Source organism: Dunckerocampus dactyliophorus, chromosome 21 (genome assembly GCF_027744805.1).
Source record: "Dunckerocampus dactyliophorus isolate RoL2022-P2 chromosome 21, RoL_Ddac_1.1, whole genome shotgun sequence".
In the NCBI taxonomy this organism is placed as follows: Eukaryota; Metazoa; Chordata; class Actinopteri; order Syngnathiformes; family Syngnathidae; genus Dunckerocampus; species Dunckerocampus dactyliophorus.
Window position 1 is genome coordinate 2,543,213 of NC_072839.1, and position 23,196 is coordinate 2,566,408.

At 40.6% G+C, this 23,196-nt stretch overlaps 1 protein-coding gene across 6 annotated transcripts in view; it reads right to left on the reverse strand.

The window, feature by feature from the left end:
* Positions 1 to 23,196, reverse strand: part of LOC129174224 (cyclic nucleotide-gated cation channel beta-3) — a 77,469-nt gene that overhangs the window by 32,673 nt on the left and 21,600 nt on the right. For 2 of the 6 annotated variants that reach the window (XM_054765972.1, XM_054765968.1), the window contains 4 exons: positions 10,734 to 11,262; positions 7,775 to 8,430; positions 3,068 to 3,139; positions 2,357 to 2,516 (listed from right to left, as the gene is read on the reverse strand). The gene's annotated coding sequence lies outside the window, so the exon portion shown is untranslated. The remainder of the gene's footprint in view (positions 1 to 2,356; positions 2,517 to 3,067; positions 3,140 to 7,774; positions 8,431 to 10,733; positions 11,263 to 23,196) is intronic. The other 4 variants (XM_054765970.1, XM_054765969.1, XM_054765971.1 and 1 more) reach the window with 4 other exon arrangements.

Here is a 23,196-nt window from a genome sequence, read left to right on the forward strand (position 1 = left end):
AATATTTCCACTGCAACACCACACCGCCACTCCCCGGCATGTGCCATACCCCCCCCCCCCCCGAGTTCTGATCGATTTGTGTTGCATAGTGACAGAGCCAATCAATTCGCCACGTCTCCGAGCCGCCTTAATCCTGTGATTCCAGGCGTAAGCTTGCCATCCTGCATCACTCCTTTCAATGGAGTGGGAAGGCTCAGCGCCATGGCAGAAGGCTCACGCCTTGAGGCAAAACGCAGGGCTTACAATCCGTTGCGTATTGTGTGGCCGCGTTAGCGTTTGGTATCCTTGTTGCTGAGCTATCGTAGCTCGAGCGGACGTCTGTGTACGCTGATGCAACGTGATACATCTGCTGGGAACAAATTCATTTCCTCCTCAAGCGAGTGTGGTGTTGGCGTCCGGCCTCGTCTTGGAATTCTCAGCTGTCGCTTTTTCTTCTCATGCAACAGGACTCAACGCTACGGTGCAATATGGAGCCGCCATCGCTCCACCGGCCACATTATGGTAAAGCAAGAATCTTTACCTGCCCTCTATTTTATTGCATAGCACTGTTAGATGTCATTTTAGAAATTAAAACGACATTTGGAGGGACAGGAATGGAAATACAGCGAAAACAACCAAGAAATGACTAAGAAAGAACGCAACTTAGAGATGCGGGAAAGATTCAAGGCAACGTGGGAGCTCCAACTGCAAAATCTTCAGTACTTCCACAGCTAAATGGAGAAACCCAAGTACTTGCTGTCAAAGACATGAAGGAACACACTAAGGACACACAACACAACGACTAGATGCAGCAGGAAGTCACCAACAATTGACATCATTCCACAATAATATGACATATGCAATATTAAGAAATATTTAATTTATACAAAAATGTATTGCAAAATAAAAATGTATTTTATTTTAATTGATTTTATGTATTTTTATTTTAAAAAAATAAATTCCTAAAGAAAATGATATTTCATTACATTTTAAGCTTCCCAGGTCACGTACACTTTTCTATTTCTCCCGTTTCCAAGCAATAATGTTTTGTGTTGAGTAACGCGCGGCACCAATAGGATCTTTGCAGCAGTGAGTGCAGCATCTACTGTACTCTTCCAGCCAATCTAAATGATGAGCTCCCTTTTGTTTGATGTTGCTATCACTGGAGATTGTGTTTTCAGGGGGGGAAAAAAAATCACCTGTCATTTGAAATCACTTTTTAATTTAGCTGAAAGGAGGTTTTGCTTTTAAACAGCTCATTTCTTCTCCACAAATCAAAATCTATTTCCTTGGTTTGCTTGGTCTACACTGGCCTGCGTTGCTTTTGATTACACCGAGGAGTCCTGCAACAGCCTCATATTTGCTGAATTATTTTCCATGCACTGTGCAGATGATATTACTATCCAGCTAAATGCATGACATATCGCAACAGAAATGAAACACACATGCATTATTATTATTATTCTTTGTCAAATGTAGTGTTAATGTTTGAATGTCTGTACTGCAAAGGTTGGGCCTCGAGGTGAAAAAGGTTAAGAACTCCGCTTCCAGAGGTCTGGTAGTGTAGGTGACAACGAAGCGTCCATCTAAAAAGTACAAACAAGAAGCTGAAAACACAAAGTAAACGACGATGGTAAAAATAAATAAATAAATAAATAAATATAAAAACGGGAAAAACAAGATTACACAGAGGAGACACTAGTGCCAGAAAGCAGGTGTAAATAGCGTGCGAGGTCATGCCACACTTGTGAAATGTCATAGTAATTAACAAGATGGCAAGATGGCCCCCAATGGAGCCATCGCTGATTAATGGTGAGGAAACACAAAACCTGGTACACCCCCCCCCAAAAAAAACCCCCACATACCAATATCACCTTTAACTCATCATTAGCAATAACAACTTCTGCTACAGTTACCACAATCTACTCTATCCATTATTACACATAACGTACTATAGTACAATAATCATAACAGCAACGAACATCATATCGCTAAAATGCAAATATAACAGGCATTAAGTGGAGTTCAAAGCAGGCTCCTTACTCCAATACTAGAGTGTCCAAACATTACCTTCAATTGTAGCAACTTCATTTTGTTGGAATATTCCAAACTTGGAACCATAAATTCTCCAATTATAGCCAAGGCATTTGTTTACTTTAATTTTAACTAATTGGAAGTAGGCAATAATTGGAGAGAGACCGTTACTTCTCAAATGTAAAAAGTCATGACATACGTACAACAACTTCATTTTATGAACTGTACCAATGATTTGGAGTGCATGAGAAAGTGGAACGGAAAAGGTTTGACCACATGGTCATATATGAACAAATACTGCCTATTGCACAACACAGCTGCAACAGAACCAATGTTGTAATACCTGCACAGTGCAAACTGCTCATCCAGCATGAATACCAGCGGCGAGTTCATTGGATGTCATGATCTGCACTCTGCTTGGTCTGCTGCCCTCTGCTGTCTCGTTGCAGTCCTGCAGAGGACTCCTCCCACCTGCTCGTCCGGCCAGCACATCTGCAGCTCATCTGTAATCAAGACCTTCATAAGTCACGCTGTCTAGCCAGCTGATTGCCAGGTTGTTGTGACTCCTCGCCAGCGTTGTGCATGCATCGCTCATTGATGACACGCTTGCTAGTGAAACTCTTGTCTCTTTTTCCCCTTGCTGCCAACTCCACCTGTAAGTTGTTGAACCTTTTTAGTATTTACCATCATTTGCTACTTTGTCATTTTCGTTGGACTTTGTTAGCTTCCCAGTGACCTTATAGTCACCGCGTCTTCTGTTGTATGCTGCTTTTTCTCCTTCGTGAGCACCTTTTGTTGTTACTAAAATACTTTTGACACCACACCGCTTGTCTCAGCTCTGGGATTCAACCTCCTCCATATGTGCCACCTCCTGTAACATTGGAACGGTGCAGCACGTGTAACACACATGGCTACCGCCAAGCTGGATGCCCACACTTTAAATGCAGTGACTACCATTTTGTGGAGTTCATTACAAAAAACATCAGGATGTTGCCTACAGCCACAGCTGTTAATTGGAGACCAAGTTAGTTATTTGGTTTTGTAGACCACGTACCTGTTAATGACAGGAGACTCGGCAGTTCATTGGGGCCTTTGCGGTAATTCCAATTAGTGGTACATCCCAGACCTGTAGAGAGAGGCGGGACTAATGTAGAATTTGGTGGAGAAAAGTGGACAAATCAGTTTAGAAATGACAGTGCTGTTCAGTTGTGTGGAAATTTAGCTTGGGTGGGTTTCAATTTTCAGCCACATGGCAAAGGGTGCGGGTAAAAGTGACACCAGGAAAGCAGCAATCACACAAATACACCATACAGTACAGTCATCCTTTCATTCCTCAACTTAAAACTTAATTCTAAGATAATGGCGTCTATAAAAAGGCTCCAATTCCCTCACGATTGTGAATTACGTGGCCTACTGTCGGTCATTCTTGTGTGTGCATGAAGATTCATCCGGTAAAAAGCACGTAAATGAATGCACAGCATGCATACATTGATTCCAATCAGGAGCCGCCACAGCGAGGCCGTTTGTATTCATAAACATATACGCGCATTGATCCCTTCATTTATTTCAACAGACAAATCATTCTGGCGATGTGGCCTGTCTTTAATTTGCTCTATGATTGGTTATCTGTTTCCTATCATTTTAATCCAAGCTACGTGCCCAAGAGGTAGCCGAGGTAACATCACTGCATCGATTTATGCTGCATCTGGCTTTTTCCTTTAAAACATGGAGCAGAATGCTTGCAACTGAATGCACCTTTTCTTTATACTTTAAAATGCAAGTATTGTAGTAGTATAGTGTGTATGCTGGAAATCTAGTGAAGCAGAAGGCTAGCACACTGCAAAGTTAAACATTTGGGTTTCATGTACCTAAACCAGGGGTGTCCAAACGTTTTTCCAGCAGGGGCCAAATATTTCAACCTTGTCAATTTTCTTCCCGTAATATTTTGACTTTATCCTCGTGAAATTTTTTTCCGCAAAATAATTATCCAAAAATTACAACTTTATTTGTTGTTCTGATTGTCTCTCACAAACTTACACCATTAAAAAAAAAAAAACATTTCAACTTCATGCAACTAAAAAATTGTTTTCCTCATGTTATTCTCTTTAAAAAAAAAACAACAAAAAAAAACACACTTTTCCTCTTAATATTTTGACTTTATTCTTGTAAAATTACTTTTCAGTTTTGTTTGTGTGTTCTTATATTTTAGAATGTGCTGTGGGCTGCAAATGGCCCCCAGGCGGCACTTTGGACTTTGCACTTCGGAGGTTGCACTTTGCAACCTCAAATCAGTTGGGCTTGAGCTGGTGAACAAACATAACATAACAGAATGTTCTGGAAGAAGACACTTAATACGTGGCATGACATCTGGATGCATCCTGCTGTGTAGACACGTATCAAACAGCCGTTTTTAACATTCATTTTTGTTTTCCCAAATTAACTAAGTGAAAACCATACATGTATATTTAGTTAGTCAGTGGCTGACACAGCAGCTACAATCTCCAAGCTAGATGTAATTAGTGTCCTAATCAAACATTGCTGTTTAAAATACCAACTTTCTCCGTCCACACATCACGTATCATTGCACATGACTTACAGATACATTGTTTCCACAGCAGGGAGTATAACAAAAAATGTCCGCTATGCTCTACATCATTTGCTTTCTGTGCCTAACTCCATCACATGCGCGACTGACTCAACTGTTGTGGCTACTAGGTGTCGCCAAAAAAACAAGCACCACCCCACTAAGTTAAAAGGCAGTACGTTCAATTATATATTCTGATATACAAGTCGCAGGACCAGCCAAACTATGAAAAAAAGTGTGACTTATGTGGTAGCAATGCCACACTCACATCTCTGACTTAGATTTAAAATGTAAAGCCACAGAAAGACCAAAGCATTTTCTTGTGCTGCCTTCAGCTAAGAAGGAAGCCAGATGTGTTGAAGCGTCCTCTGCCAAACCCTAATTTGCTGTTTACTGGGAACTTCACTGGTACTGATCCCACTTCTAACACCAACTTACCATATATTACGCACACTACAAGCATTTATTTAAGTAGAGCAAGGCTGCATAGGATGACTCTGCTATGACCTGACAACCATGTATAGTTTTTTTTTTTCTTTCCCAGAGGATAAATAAATCACACTGAACTTCCACGATACTCATCCCCCCACTGAAAAGAAAAACAGCAACTTTCCATCATCAGGCTTAATGACCTTTTTGCCCCTTTTGATCACATCTCACGTTTCACGGTGCGACTGTGGGAAGGAACACAGACATCGGTACACACCGCGTGTGTGTGTGTGTTTTAAAAGCAATAAAGACATTTGCGTTGGACGTGCGCGCAGAAAATCAAATTCTGTTTCATTTCCGCAAATAAACTGAGTTGCAAATGTAATAAGTTCAAACTGGCTATCCCCCTGCGCACACACCGTTAGCGTTTTAGCAAGAGTCCAGATAGGATCTAGCAATTACGACTCTAGTCGTCACTTTGATGCAGAGCTGGAAAACAGTCGTATCAGCACAGATGCCAGATGAAAGGCAGATATTAGTCAAAGGTGCGCCATCAGAGGTAATGCAATTTGCATCTCTGTTGCTGTGACTCATCAAATGAAAGACGTTCATCTTCAATTAAAGTCATTTCTTTCAACCGTAATGTGTCCTTTTGACGGGTAAACGTCTGAAATGGGGAAAAAAAAAATAGTCTCAGTCACAAACTTGGTTTCATGAGTCTTGGAGTTCTTGTAGGTGTGGTCTTCCGAAAGGACTTAAAACCAGAATTTTATTCTTCGTTGAGTGTACATAAATCGTCGTCCCATGCCACTTCAGTTGAAATTTCACAGGTTCACTCCCACGTTTGTGATATCAAAAATATATTCATTAATAAATCATTTTTCATGGTTGAATACAGCCTGTTATTAGTCCAAATATATGCATATTTAAGCAAATTGTATGCTTTTTTCCCGAAATAAAGCATTTCTAAGCATAAAAATGACTAAATGAAGTAAAATGCAAATAAGGCATTCAGAAGACGCATTGAAAGGTTGAGATATGTAGTATTCCACACTGCTCACTCGGTGGCTGTAACGTCACTGTAATGTTTGGTGAGAGAAGCACCAGACTTGATCATCATACTACAGGTTTGAATGATCTCACAACAGGCATAAAAATCCAGAATGCAAACCCCTAATGAAAACATGCGCTACTGTTGCGGTCGTAACCCAAGCCAAGCTAAAACTCAACTCTGAAGCCCCGACATCACTTCCTGTCCACCCACCCCACAAGAGCAAGTCTTGTGTCTTAAATAACTTGCTTTCTGTTAGGTCTACTATTCTGGGTAATATGAGTGTAAAGGTGACTATCCTTGTTAAATCATTTTGATGCAGTACTCCTGTTGCAGTCTTCCTTCAAACCAAAGATTCATTTACAAGCAAGCAAGCAAGCAAGCGGGCGGGCGATGACACAGGAGACATGGCAGGGCGGAATGAAGGAGATTGGCTGATTGTCAATCAATCAGGACCCAGAAAACAATAGGCAGTGCAGACAGACAAGACAGGGAAGAGAGAGACAACTTCCCACAATACAATTCTTCTTGAAGGGCCAGGCTCGGCCTGTAATAATAGCTAAACAGTGAATCCGCAAAAGGTGAACCGCGATACAGTGAGGGAACACTGTACCCCAAAAAATGTAATTTGGGTGGCCCCTTGTTGTAAAAGGATGATGGTAGGTCCCGCCGCCAAACCAGTCAAGACACACTGGTATGGAGGATACAGGGTTGCCCTGGCAACATTGGATGTGTTCTCCAATGAGCTTGTTATTTCAAGGTGAAAAAAAAATTATGGCATATTGTTGCTGATCCTTTCTAAGGTGGACACGTACCTTTAACCCAGCCTGAGGCCTGTCCGCTGACAGATGAGCGCTTGCAGGGCGCAATAATAAACACGGCATAAGGAGGGGGAGGAAACACGAGAGGCGTTGAAGGTGATCCATCATCTGGATGCTGAGCAGACAACTCACAGGCTTGACGAGGCGACGTACACAGTTCAGTAAAGATTGTCTGGGAGCGTCGGGCCGGGTCAAGGATGTTTGTTGGCCCCTCCCTCTACTGACATTGTTTCTCATCGTCTAAAGATAAACAGAACGCTGAGCCTGGCATGAAGTTTGTCATCCTCCCTAATGAGGTGCAACTCCTCCTGAGTAGCCAACATGATTCATCATGCGCCTCCTTGTGTGTGTGTGTGTGTGTGTGTGTGTGTGTGTTGGCAGGATAAATGTGTGTATCTGCATCTTCAACACCCTTAAATCACTTCATTAGCAAAGACAAAGCAAATGTGCCACATTGGCCATGTTGTTACGTCCAAGCATAAAATACGAGGTGTTCACAAGCAGGACTGCGTAAAAATGCAGAAGCATTTTTGGCTTGAAAGTACAGTATAAACGCACTTTGAAAAAGGATGCTATTCCGCCGTTACACAAAAGGAGGAATGACCCACTGTGTCAGAGTTGCCACAGAACGGAGTAAGTTATGTCTTGTTTATATAATGTCTTCTAAACACTATTCCACGATAGCGACAAGGCTGCAAAGCATCATACATGTTATAAAAACAGCTTGTCACAGCAATATGTGTGGGGTGGCGGCGGCGGTGAACATTTACCCACATATACAATCAAACCGGCTATAAAAACCCCTTTACGCTCATGAAGAAGCCGATTTAAAACAATAACTGAAGGGTAAGCAACTCCAGTGTAATTTACACTTACCATTTTGTGTTTTGAGGGCAACCATTCATCTCCATGTTTTAAGGCTTAAGTCCATATTCTGCAAGTTCTCCATTTCATCTCCAAATGTCTCTCCATTCTTTTCTCCTGGAAAACTACTGACACATCGCTGAAATCTTCGCTATAATCACCGTAAACATCCTTTGTCTCCTACACCGCTATGCTTGTTTACCTCCACTTCCAGAAATGAGGCTGAAATGCGAGACCTGACTCGTCATGGCTGGCACCATGAAGTATAAATGTGATTTTTGAAAATTAACATTCGCTTTCAAAAACCGAACAATGTAGAACATAATTACACACAATATAGAACACATTTAAGCAAAGTTGACTCAAGTCAGGGTCCTTTTAAGTCTGCGTGGACCTCTGCGGACTCCATTCTGCGTACGTTGCAGCCAAGTATGTCTTCCGTCTCCATGCGACCACAGGGCCAAAGAAAAGTTGAGAGTGCCAGCACTTTGATAAAGAAGGTGAGAAAGAGTACGAAATATGGCGTATGTGCGGCTGATCTCACCTGGATGTACGGGACGTCCACATCAACGATAAGTTGGAAGCTAATGTTGCGAAAGGGGCAGAGGTATGATGCTGAGAAGTCCTTCTCCTTCCACTCCCCGCAGTCTTCATACCCCAACAAGAGTCTTCAATAAAAGATATTAAAAAAAATGATGATAAATGTTCATTTGTGCATTTCTTATGGGAACATTTGCTCCAGTTTTCATACATTTCAGTTTTCGTCTTTTCGGAAGGGATTACTAACAAAAATCATTCACTTGTTTTTGCTTGTCTTGGCCCTCACACATTTAATTTCCTGTCTTGTTAGATGAATGTTGTAGCACAATATGTACGTATATGACAACCTTAGCTTTTGTTTAGTCTCCCCCCGGCTACGCACACACGGAGTTATTTGTTCTTGTCCACGGCAAATGTCATGCAATGTCTTTGTGTGAACGCTCCCAGCTAAGAACATTTTAAAAATGTAAAATAAACCTTGGCCTAAATAGTAAAAATATGACAGTTTGATCAAAATAGATACGTGAGATGAATTGCAAGGGGAGTATAGAGTTAAAGACAAATCGCGTTCATGTCAAAGCAAGCAGAAGATATCTTCCATATGGTTGCAAGATGTTGAGCATAACCAGACATGACTTTGGATGATTTCATTCCCAGCCTTTGCATTTACCGTTTTTTTTTTTGTACTGACAAACTCATTTATACATCTTGACGAGGTTTTTTGTTTTTTTTCCCCTCCCCATAACAAATGACATCAGGGGCAACGTTCATGTAATAAACTGTGTGCGCTTTAAAGTTTGCAAAGATTGAAGGGATTTTCCAATGCGCTGTTTTGGAAGTGCTGGAGATTTACAGAATATATATTTTTCTTTTTGATTTTGCAACCTGGGTGTGCTCAGTGCTTTCAGGGTTTACCCCATTGAAGCAGACTGGAGTCATATTAGTTATAGTGAGGCTAGTAATTGTCACTGATGGCTGCAGGGTGTTTGATGGGGCTGTTAGCACACTTAAAATACAGCTGCTGTCAACAGCTGGGCCACAGTTCTCTTACAGCACTCCAGTGGCTGCAGGACAAACTGCGATTGTTTGTGTTTGTGTGTGTCGATAAACATTCCGACACTGGAAATGCTTCAAAAGCATTAAGTGTCTTTCACAGACTATAAATGAAGTTGGTTTCAAATGAGAGTTAGTGCCTTGCTAAAGGGCACTTCCAGTGCTCAGAAGGGGTGGACCCTTCAACACCCCAGTTTCCAACTCAAGTCCCCGACCAACTGACTCAGCCCACAATTACAGAAGAAATTCTCCATCAAAGTGTGGCCCATGGCCCTTTGAGGGCCACAGCTGTTTTGTTCTTAGCCCGACACCTTCTAAAAAAGAAAATTATTATAAAATTAATTAATTTTATTAAGAAAATGGAAAACAAATCCAGCAACAATGAAAAATTACCAACAACTTTAAATGAATAAAGTAAACAATGTAATAGAAATAAATTGAAATCTAAAGGGGATTACAAGGATGAGGAAAAATAAAACTTTAGCAGCTTAAAGTTGAAATATTAAAGAAAAAAAAATTGTCGTAATGTTATGAGAAACAAAACAAAAGTTGTCATTTTTGGACAATATATAATAAGTATATATTGTATAGTATATATATATATATATATATATATATATATATATATATATATATATATATAATAATATATATAATAAGTCAAAATATGGGAATAAAGGTACAATTAGAAGAATTTTCAAGAAAGTTGAAATTGGAAAATAAAACAAAATACGATGTGATTTTACATAGTCAAAAGTCAAGTCAAAAGTAAAAAAATAAATAAATAAATAAGATCGTATTCTAACAAGTATGTCATTTTAGCAGGTTAAAGTTTTTTTTTTTTTTTTTTAAGTCGTACTACGAGAAACAAAACCAAACAGAGTTGTAACTTTTGGAAAGTTAGGTTAGGGAAAAATATAAAGTCAAAATATTATGGCAATAAAGTTGTAATATTACAAAAAGAAAATGTACAAAGATTATTTGAGAAGAAAGTTTAAATATTGTGAAAATAAATAAAAAAAAACAGAAAAAGCTTTTTCTTGAAATATATATCAAATATCAAAATGGCCCTCGCTGCAAAATGTTAGGACGTCACTGCTCTACATTGTAATGCCCCAAAAGTTGTACAATTTGGAGTTCAACCAACATATTTGTGGTAAAATATGCCTCAATAAGTCTAACAAGTTTCAGTGGGTGTCTCTGTGGCATAAGACAGGTGCCGCAAAGCATGCTGGGAGCTGTTCCCTTGGTTTGAGCTTGAGACCCCAATCTTAGAATGAGGTTCCTCCTAGTCTCTAATAAGAAAACATGACATTTCCATTATCCCACCCCCTAACGTTGCTTAATTAAACTTTTTTGGGAATGTTTTTAATCTTACCTGATACTAATGTAAAACTGATGGGAAATCAGAATGGTTCAAAAGATGTGTCATCCGATTTCACGTTTTTCTGCTGGAACATTGTCTGCTGCTTTGTTCTGCTCCTGCTGGTCTCAACTCAAGGTAATTTTCCTCCGTATAGCTGACCTCGTCTTCGTGGCTGACGATAAGCAGCTTTCATAACACCAGGTAACATAAGGAGAAATGGGTCATGATAAGGATATGAACTGCGGCTTGCCGTGTGTGTGTGTGTGTGTCCTCAGTCTTCACAGATAAATGTCCCCTATCTCCACTCCATTTAGTTCCACCAACCGCCACCTCGGGGGAAATAAGTATCCGTCTCTCAGCATCCCAGCAGGCCCAACATATGGGAGCTGTTCCTCATCCATCCGAGATGAATTCATCCCAAACTCATCTCCTCACACAGATTCATTTGGCAGACATGCAGAGGCAGGTGGAGTGTTCAGTAACATCTGCAGGTGTGGAGATTGGAGATTGATGTAAATGCTTTGCCTTTGTACGTCGGAGCCTGGTTGATAGAAACGAGGAGGAGATATTAGATGTTTTTTTATTTATTGCCAGTTTCATCTGTCTCAGCTGTGATGTGTGTGAGATTTGTAATTAAAGTCAAAAAGCTACTTCTCATGTGCTCTTTGTGTCTATTAGTTACTACAGTATTTAAATGTATTAGAAACAGGAAAATCAAATGACAGAACACGATTACAAATTAATGTAATTTAGTAAATATGAAATATTTCATATTATCTCTATCAAGAATGATGTGCCAACGGTAACTATTTCATTAAGATTTAAAATGAAATGAAGAATTTCATGTTTTAAATGATTTTTTTCCCCTTGTATTCACAGAAAAATAAATGACTGGACACAATTACAAATTAATATTTACTATTTATTATTAGGGCTGTCAAAAATAAGTGTTGACTTATTTTATTAAAATGTAATTATTTAATTTATTTATTAAATTGATTTTAATATTTATTATTTATGGAATTAATGCAATTGAATTAATGTAATGTAATTTTTATACACGCACACAATAAATTTAAATGATTACATTCATAATATAAATTAAAATTTAATGAATAATTGTTTCATTAATTAAATAAATTAGTTACCGCCATTGATGCATTATTTTAGACAGCCCTACTTAACAGAAAATGTGATTCATATTGAAGGATTCATATTGATGCTTTGCTGTAATAAAAACCATGCCGGGTGTTCTCACTAGAATTTAATGGGAAGTCATCAATTTTGCAAAAACATTTTGGAAAAAATGGCAAGCTGTGCAGTGGAAATGCAACATTTTGCCACCCATCAGTGGGGTGATTGCATTACATTAAATATTTGTGATAACACGATCCATCACTAGAAACGCAAACATGCGTGCAGGCTAAGGGTGGGTACAAAGTGTGTACATGCTCTCTCGAATACTTGAAAGTCTGTGTTGATCTGCTTCTCAGCCAGATGACAACTTATCCTCACTGTACGCTAATCTACCAGAATAGGCCTGAGTTCCCTTCTCATCCGCCGCTTTTGTCCACATCTCTCTTTACCAGAGTGTCATCAGCGATGCTCTCTTCCCCACACATCTCATCATGAGCGAGACGCGCCTCCTCGTTCCCTCAATGGCCTGTCTGTTCTCCTGAGGGGCTGTCAAGCTTCCTCCACAACATCGCCGTCTCCAACTTTCCAGTCTTAGTCCTCTGTGTCATCTACCTCTGTCATCCTCTGCTCGCTTCATTTGTCTGTCACGTTTAGCCGCCAATCTCACAGACAGATAAAGACATCGGATGCTCCAAAGCACGCAAACACGAGAAAGGATGATACATTTTGGTAATAAACCCCTCCTGGGACATTGCCACTCAAATTCCGCCGCAGCCTTTTGTACAAAGTCACAAGTTGAATGCTCATGTGGAACATTTCATTCTGCATATGAAACATTTGCTACAATAGCAAAATATGAAGCAGAAATAGAAACAGAGCACTACTCTATTAAATGTGCCACCTTAGGTGAGCCCAACTGCTCCAAATGCAAGGGTAAGAAACTGAAAGGGAGTCAAAAGACAATTCCCAGAAGATGGTAATGTCATAACGTAATGTCATCTCTTGAAATAGGAATGAAAAGAGAACACTGTAGTCAAAGATGACACACACACACACACACACACACACAAAAATCACAGTGTATAGACGCACGGACACACACGTATAGAGAGGCGATTTTTTTTTTTTTGGAGGAGCCATTTTTGTGATGCAAATGTATTACATTTAAACGCATATTGTTTTGAGAAGCCAAACTCTTTACTTCAATGACCCAGCAACCAAGCGGAACGACGTTCCTTGTCATGGAAAGCCGACCAGATCTGGACTCGCGGGACCAAATGGGGGGGGGGGGGGGGGGGGGGGGGGGGGGTAAGTCACTGTTGAAATAGTCCACTGCTGATGGGGATGTCATACAACTTCATGTCAAAAAATCCCAACTATCCCTTTAAGGCAGATGCAGAAGAGCACATTTTGAGTAGAAACCCTGAGCTTCTAGCTAAAAGCCATCTAAGTGCTAAATTGCAACAGTGAAAGACGGGATTGAGCAGACGCTTTCTATTCGTCTTTGCCACATGCTGTACAACTGTCATCGATGGAAAAAACAAAGCCACCTGGCAAACCAATTACACGTTGGCGGCGAGGAAAAACCACCACCACCACCGCGTGGAAGGAGCCATTTGATGGATGGCAAAATGAAAAAGGGAACAAATTGCACTGTGTCAAAAACACCCAAAGGGACGAAGACAAAGTTGGAGCCGTCTCTCACACCTCAGCTTTGCCTCCCAAGTTCTGCTGCTCTCAGACTGATGATGATGATGCACCACCACCAAAACATCCATGTTTGTTCCACAGCTGATGCCTTTTTGCGTTTCCTGGATCAGTTTAAAAGTGGTACTTTTTGGGAGAATTTCTCTCTGAATGTTCTGGACTCCTGAGCAGAATGATGTTGGAGGGGTTGTGCCATCATGGCTGACGTCACGTTGCACTTCTTTCGACAGCGCCACCGACAGCGCCTCTGCTGGTCACAGCCAAGCAGTGCTCTGCAATTCATCAACAATTATCAGAATTCTGGCATATGCCAATTTTCTACTGAGCACGATGAAGTCTGCCTAGCAACACAGCAAATGCATTTCAAATCATTTTCTATTTCCAATTTTATTTCACTTGTGCAGTTTTATACACGCAGTGGAACCTGGATTTTCAGCATTAATCCGTTCCAAAAAGTCAGACAAAAACCAAAATCAACTTTCCCCAAAAGAAATACAATTCTAGACACCCCAAAATACAAAACACAATTTTATATATTTTCTTCATTTCAATTCCGTTTCTCACTTTAACAAACTCAAAAATTCAAATAAAAAAATAAGGGCAATATATATGATTACAGTCGCATAGACTCTACATCAATTGATGAAGTGCCAAGAGTGTTGGATGTACAGAGCATATAAAACAGTTGCCGCACCCTTCTGGCAAGAGAAAGGTAGGTTTGTGTGAAGGTGAAAGTTAAGCATGTGTGTGAGATTGAGAACAATGCATCTTTTGCACGTCATCAGGTTAGAAATCTCGAGGTAATGGACTCAGACCTGAAATTTAACAGCCACATTAAATCAAACATCAGCAGTTTTTTACCATCTAAAAAAACACTGCAATAGTCAAGGGAATGGTGTCTAAGCCAGATTTAGAGAGACTAATCCATGCCTTTGTCTCGAGCAGGATAAACTACTGTAACGGCCTTCTCAACAGGTTCTCTAAACCAGCAGTAAAACAGCTGCAGTACATCCAGAATGCTGCTGCTCGAGTCCCGACTAGAGCCAGGAAATAGGACCGTATTAGTCCTGTACTTGGGTCTCCGCAATGGCAAAAACAGCTCTGCTTGTATACAAGTCTTTTCATTCCATCTCCAGCTCTGAGAAGCTCAAGGAGTGGTCGCCTGCGGGTGCCCAGAGTCAGGATGAAACACGGTGAGGCTGCGTTTCAGTTTTATGCTGCCAAAATCTGGAACAGTCTCCCAAAAGATGTGCGACAATCCTCACCTTTGGCAACGTTCAAATCCAAGCTGAAAACACTTCTATTCAACTGTGCATATGACAGCTGAAAGTATTTCATCTTGCACTCATTCTTAATCTTTTGTTTTATGGAAATTTATGTAATGTTTTTATGCAATGATTTTATGAGGTGATTTTACCCTTTTCAGCAAAGCTCTTTGAATTTACTTGTGTATGAATTGGGCTCTGTAAATAAACTTGCCTTGCCTGCCTCTTCTAGTATTTTTCCCCACATCAGTCGTATGTACATGTTGTGCAACTGTGATTGTATTATGTGAGTGTGTCTGTCAGACTGAATCAATAAGTGTAATATGAATTAAAATCAAAGCTGTGGTAACTTTTTTTGGAGCCATCCTAAATTTTAAAAGCACAGACTCCAACGCTCAGAAATACATAGTGCACTTGAATCCCTCGTCAGCGCACTGCAGTGGTTGAAAGGAGCAAGGAAGGTGAGAGTTGTTCACTGTTCTGTTTGTGTTCTGTGAACAAATAAACCACACGCACACACTGAAGTTGATTAAGGGATTCCAGACAGACATTTGTGGCAATGATTTCCTCAAAAAGCGGTTGGTGCAAAAACTGAAGTTCCACTATACATCAAAAAACGTCGTCTGCGAAGTGAATTACATTGCAGTCAGAAGAGAAAGTGCAATGAACAACACCATTTGCAGTATTTAGAGTGCAGAGAGAAAACATCTAAAAGTGTGTCTTATTCAGGTCATTTGCATTTTAGCACCAAATGCAATGAAGTTGACACCAAGGGCTCGAGTAGATTCAATCTCATAAAGGTTCCATTTGAAAGCCATGCATTATCTTGTCTTATTATCACCCACCGCTGAGTGACTGGACCGTCTTTTATGGCCCCTTTTAGCCTGCTGGAACCTCAGTAACCTTGTCGCCTCTATGCACACCTCCTCTGTCACTTTTTTTTTTATAAACTTTCCTCCAAGTTCTTCATTTCCCCCTTACTTTGTCTTTCCTACACACACACACACACACACACACACACTAGCCAATGTGGCAAACTACAAATTATTCATGCTATAATTAGCAAGCAGGGAAATCATATTAGGCCGTCTTCACTTGGACCTCATGAACCTTTTAAGCACTTCCCCAAATAACGGGTCCAAATAACATCCCTGACCCACTTCTACTCTTGTATGGTCCAAACGGTCTTACCCGCCAAAAATAAGTGTGTGCAATCTAGAGTTTTAATATTGAATAGTTGATTGATTACCCAATTAATCAACAACTACTTGGGTATTCAATGAACTCATTCACTCCCAGCCATGTTTCAAAACATCTTCTCCAGAACCAGCCATTTTAATTGTGATCTTTCAAGGCACAGAGAATATTGTGTTCTATGGCTATATAAACATAGCACCTCCTAAAAGAAAAAAACAAAACAAAAAAAAAAGTGTTTCTACGTTTTTCCCGTTCTTTAGTAATTAGCAGTCGAACATAAGTTATACCAGGAAAAAAAAGGAGAAAAACAGCTTCTGTGAAAAGATACATTAAGCATAACTTTCACTCTGGCACAAATTCTTCAGTTTTGTGACAGCTCAAATATCTACAAAACTATATCACAACAATACAAAAAAAAGGATTGTTTTACATCAAAATAATTTGCAAATAACACCATGGACCGTTTACAATTTTCACATTTGGAACTAAGGTGTGTGTGCGCACGTGTACGCGCGCACGCGTATGTACATGCATTAAAGTGTCCCTACAATGCGTAACCTTCTGCATGCTACACTCCTCCATGCTCTGCCACGTCCTCCTTGCTGCTGAGCGTGTAAATACATGTACACAACAGCTGAAATTTTACGAGAATAAAGTAAAAAAAATGTTGCATTGTAACGAGAAAACGTCGCAATTTTTCAAGAATAAACTTGTAATATGAGGGAGAAAATTTTTTTTTGTTTAATTTCAATAGCAAAGTTGATGCTTTATCTAACTAAAGTTGTAATATTATGAACACAAACAAAATAAGGTTGTGGAAAACTTTATATTCCTAATAATTATGGAATAAAGCCAGAATATTAAAGAAAAGAAAACGTCTAAAGATTGAAAAAGAAAGTTTAGAATTAAAACTGCAACATAGGTGGGGGAAGCAAACACCCGAGTTGATCCCAGGAGGCTTTTTCACCTGCATCACAAAGCTGAGATGCAGTTCTTAGCATATCTACATGTGGGTTTTCAAAATATCAAAGTGCTCCTTGCATCTTATCATTTTTCAGTACGTGGCTATCAATGTAAAAATGTTTGGACACGCCTGGTCTGGGGCCTAATCGATCACTCGATTAATCAAAACAAGCTTCAGCTTAAAATCGACCAAGAAAACAACAACAACAACAACTAAATTAGTTGCAGCCCTAACGCAATAATACTTTTGTGACGGTATTTTGTCATGAAAGCAGGAGGTTTATTGCTTATAAGACTGACGGGGGCAAGAACCAAACCTCATTCCACCTGTTCCAGTCGGACATTTTGATCCAGCCATCAGTTCACCAATTCTCGGTAGGATTGTGGTTCTAAAACTGCCACTTCCCCCTAAGAGCCTTATTTCCTGCAATCACGTTTTACTGTAAAATGCATGTGCTTTTCTTCATTTGGACTCCCCGGAGGAGCCAAAAAGGTCATGCATCTGGGGCATTTGGCGCATGAACTTGATCTGCACCACCATTTCATCTGACAGTATGTCAGAACTATTGTTTGAAATAGTCCGTGCACCTGCTTTGGCCACAACTTTGAGTCAAAGCAGACGGATCAAACTCCCTGAATCAGTCTTTTCCATGGTAAATCTGCTCTCATTTGAGCAAACGGCTTGAGCTACAGCTGACTTCACATTTCGTTAAGGGAAACATGCGACTTCTTCTAGAACAAGGCCCTCTTTACTATTAAAGCTGAAGGAGTCCATAAAATGTTTTCACACCTGTTTACGTTGCACTGCTGCATCTAAATGCAAATGAATGAATGCCGGAGTGTCAGCATCCATTCATGGCTCATTGGGAGTAAAAGAAAAGGCTTCTGCAAACGTTTACCTTGCATTACCTTGAGTTTAGTCGTCATTGGAGTATTTACTACTCTCATCCGGAAAAGAGCAGAGGATTATATTACATCCGTAGATGATATTCAATTGCTTTATGTCGCCGACAATATCCAAAAAGAAGACAATGTGGCCAAAAGCAAATGTTATCTGTCTGGACCCATAACAGCCACATGATGCACACATACAAAAACGGCACGGTCTTCTAAATAAGTATAATATCCTGCACTTCATTAAACACAAAGAAACTTGCGTGGCAGAAAACACAAAACAGGTCAATTCTGTTTACTTCATAAACTGCGGAAACGACATTAAGGCGATGCAGAATGGTGAGAAACACAGGCAAGAGTGATCTATTATATGGAGCAGTGGCAGGAAGAGGACAACAAACACAAAGGCTAATAAACTTGAGGCTGACTAACAAGGAGGGGGTGAAACTGATTGGCTGACACTTGAATGGAAGAGCAGAGTGAAAAGGACACAGCTGGGAGAACACAAGGGAAGGCAAGGACTTGATTAGACCAAGTTGGAAATTCAGTCAAATGTAGTGAAATATCAAAAAAGGCATAATGAGGAACGCTACCACGACCTCCAAAAAGTGTAAAAGTCACAAGAAAGAGGTGCTCTTTGGAGCAGGGACAGGATGTCCAAGGCACTCTAATCTTGTTAAAATGCCTTTTTTAATGGCATGTCTTAATGGACCTCAATCAACCCCAACGCGTTTCAGCCACCCAGCCTTCATCAAGGGGACAAATGTAGTGAAATGTATAATTAATGGTGGTAAATAGTATTTCATTAATTAAATTACATTTTTTACTGTAATTAAAACATGCAGTGTTAATTATAGCTGTATAGTGCCCCTACAGATGTACAGAGCCTGACTAACTGTATCCCTACCTTAACACATCAACAAGCAGTGCTCAATTCCAGCACCATATACAGTACGTACACGATCGCCAACTCATGAACACGACTCTTCGTACTTCCTCATTCTCCATCACACTACGGCGAGGTGCATTCCAAGTTCAAGTAATCTTTTTTTTCCACACACAAAAAAAAGACCAAAAGGCTAAAAGGAAATTCCTCAATTGGCACCTTTACCTGGACATGCACCAAAATGTATGTGAAAATGGGTTACTTACTAACCCATTTCCTTGCATAATTTTGTTTTAGCAAAAGTAATACATTTTCTTAAATTATAGATTCTACTAGCAGGGCTTTTTTGTGCCTTCAGCCTGCAATCTACTCGCATTAAAAATTCAATTGGTGGTTCTTAACACAGCATGCGCTTTCAGTCAATACAGTTTCAGGCATCCAACCTCAGATGGCTTGCTTGGAACAGTCGCCAATGGAAAATCTATACTGGGTCTCAGGACTTGGAAGTTCCCGTCACTGCCTCAACTACCAGTTTAACTTGCGTACGTTTATGCAACGCTCCGCACTGATAACCTCCGTAAGCAGTTCAACCGTCTGTCTGGTATCCATGCATGTAAGCACATATTTCAAGTCTGTCATGAGGAAATGTTTAGATTTCAAGCTGCCCTTGCAAAGAATTTAGTAAAACAGCCATAAATTTGAGGTGTGAAACCGTGGCGTCAATACAGTGCCAATATTTGTGTGCATGGAGACCACTCTCGCCGTACACAGTGTATCTGAATAACCAATCAGAAAGTGTCAAAACTCAGCATTGCTGAGCACGTCGAAGGCACAAAGAGTGACAGCGAGCATGCAGAGTGGTTTGTATGCACGTGAATATCAGCACTGTCTTGACGCCATATGAAACACCGTACAAGGACACAGTACCGACTGAGCTTGTCTTGGCGACAAACTGCAAAAAAACACACCACAATGAATACATCAAGCAAGAACTGAATTTACTGGCTGTCAACAATTTATCCCAAAGGGGACGGAGCACTCCAAGAAAACAGACCAGTGCAACATAGTACCGACTGCGGCGTATGATACTGCAGCATCCGGTGTTGCGGCTTTTCATTTCTATACCTGTAACCTCAAAAGTTGAATCTGCTTGACCAAATTGATGAAATAATGGAATAGCTCGTGAGGATAAGTTGGAGTGTACTGAGATGACTAATGACCGGCTCTGAAACGATATAATGTGTTAGTTTTTATATAGCCAAGAGAGTCCTGACTCAATTGGGTGGTACAGTCAGGAAGTAAGGGCGTCAATGTTTGGCCCAAAACCATCCTCTCTCGTCCTTTAAAGTGCCATGTTTTAATGTCTAGTCTCTATTAAGATGGACTGTAATGTCCATCCTGGCTGGTTCTTTTGTACGACGTCGGCGACCATCCATTCACATCTGGTAAAGGAATAAAAGTGAGAGGGATTGCTTCAGGAGGGGAAATGAGTTCATTTTTATCCGCTGTTCTAACATCCTGAAAGGTGTGCTATCAAACTGTCCTCTTGTTTTATTGTTGGGCTGCCTTTTTCCTCAATCCCACAACAGTCCCCTTCAGCCAGCCCTGATGCTTTGTGAGACGTTTTGGACACACTGATGTAGAAATGATTCTTTTTGCACCTTCAAAACAAGAGTTGTAGAAAAGTTTGTCCTTATCTTATGACTTCCATTGTTTACCCAAAGCCCGTGGCTGCCTTTATTCCTCTCATCCATCTCATTGTCAGCGTTTGACCGCAAGATTGAGCAGACAAAAAATGGGCTGCAAATCTACCTAGAGTTTGTTCCACAGCATTACATACAGTGCGTCTCCTGAATGAGGTGGACCTATTCCTGTAGGAGGACCCGATACTGCTCAGTCAGTGTTTATGATGTCTGTGTAGTTTTCAATGTATTTAAAAATGATGCCGTTTTCTGTTGCCCACCCTGATTGCTCTGGGGATTGAAATACACCTCGGGAACAAATGGGCTATGAAATGCACACCAGCTGCTGTTTTGGTGGCAAAGCACTCAACGTATTCAACTCAATTCCTTTCTTACACGGTTTGCTTGAAGGGAAATTCTTCTGAAACGTTTTGTAATGGAACATGTCTCGGTCCTCTGATGACCCCCTGTGGATCAGTCAAAAACAGATGGCTCAGGGAAGACTAATGTGGACAACATCAGAGGAAATAAAAGCGAGGACAATGATGAGGCAAACGTTATGGGTAGGTGAGGCGGAAAAAACAAAACTGTCTTGAATACCCTTTGTGGGGGGGTAGGTATAGGTTTAGACATTGACCTAAGTAAGCAATGCAACTCTATTGGATGCAGTAATAACATGGTATTTGTGGACTTTGTTAACAGAACATTTGGTTAAGAAATTGGTTTCAAGGTTTGAACAATGACAGTTTTTTTTTGCAATTACAGTCAAACCTTGGTTTTCGAATGAGTCACATTCTGTTTGACAAAAAAATGTTGCTAAATTTTACCTGGGTGTGGGTTATCGTACAATATTGTGCGTAACAAACTGTTGTATTTTACCTTTGGCATGTTGGTAAGTAATGCAACTCTCTTGGATGGAGTAGTAAAATAGTAATCACAGAAAATGCTACTACAGCATTGTGGGTTGTGGATTTTGTTAAAGTGGTTTCAAAGTTTCCAAGGTCTCAAGCCCCAAACCCTTTTGTCATGACAGTTTTTAATGCATTTAGTCAAACCTAAAAGTCAGTCAAAGCCCCACATTCCGTGTGACATTTTTTTTTGCCAAATTTGACCTCTGTTCTAAGTGATGATACAATATTGTGCGTAACAAACTGCTGTACCTTTGTCATGTTGAATCTTGCATTAAACTCAACACCAAATCTCGCGAGACTGAGTTTACACAAACACTACGGCATCCTGTAAATGGCCAACTTAAATCGTATAGCGCTTTTGTACCTTCAAGGTACTCAAACTGCTTGGGCACACTTACCACAATTACCTACTGATGCACACCTACGTCGCATCAGGAGCAACTGGGGGGTTCAGCATCTTGCCCAAGGATACTTTGACATAGCCACGGGTGGACTGAGGAACAAACCAGCAACCTTCACTTTTGGGAGATGACCACTCATGACCACTTGAGCCATATAGCCCCCCCCCCCCAATTAGGCTCATTCTGTCCAAGAACTCAAATGAGAATGTTAAACAAACTAGTCTGTTTGCCCGCGGACTAAAATACACTGCGTGAGTCCAACTCTGTCTTCATTACATAACAACATGTTAGCATGCTATCAACTGGAAGCCGGGACCGGAAGTCATCGTCCCTCACCTATGGCATCGTCAGTGGTCGACTCTGTAGTTCTTTGCGTACTATCACAGTTACCCACAATGGAGCCAAACAAAGGATTGGATTGAATGTTCATTGTTTCTCATGGGGAAAAACACTGTAATTAAAATGACCTGAAGAGTCCCCAACGATGCTTGGTGCAATGCAAAGTGATGTCTCGCTGAGATGAGATTAGAGAGCATATGAGAAGATCGATGGACGAGTGCAAAGAAACAAAAACAACCTCTGTCAAACGAACAAAGAACCTCCTGTGTCCTGGCAACGCTTCATCATTGTTTATTAATGACAAATCTCTGTCGACACCTGCCGATTTCTTCCCTTCATACTCCCCGTGAAGGTCGTTGCCTGAGTTTACAGCAGCTCGCTGGCAGCCTCCCTTTGCTACATCCTTTACGAGTTACTGAAGATATGCTTTATTTAAACAAGCCTCACCTCTGTGGTGACTGAGCTACATCCAAAGTAAAGAAAAACAGTCTCAACCCCCCTCCGACCTCACATTCTATCTTCCCAGACTGTCTGAGATGTAAGCCCCCCCCCTCCTGACTTCCAAGTGTGTGCTTTGATATGGGCTCACAGCTCACGGGAGGCCCCGCAGGTAACCAGATCTGCCTCTTCAGATTGCAGCGCCAGGCTTTGGGAGAGAAACGCATGTGTCGCTGAAGACGGCCGAGCCGGGCAACCGGCCAGAGAAACAAAGACAATCACCATATCTCAGCATGAGTGTGCACAACTATGGCAAAAAGCTGCTTTTCACTGTGCGGCCAGCAATATTAAATCTGTGTGGACCGAGATGAAGCAATTTCAGTAGAAATTGTGAGTGATTGCTGAAGCTCAACTGATCCTAGAAATGTGTAGAAATCTATTCTCCAACTGGTAACTGTTTATTTCATTTGAACATGCAAACAAGTTACATTGGAATACATGACGTATCAGTTCCACATGTCCAAAAGCAGTAGGAAGAAGCAAAGCTTATTTAATCTCCACCCCCCATCTGTTTTACATCAATTGCAATACACTTCCCGTATTCCAAATACACTCATCTAGTTGAATAGATAGAAAATTTATGAGAGAAAGTAAT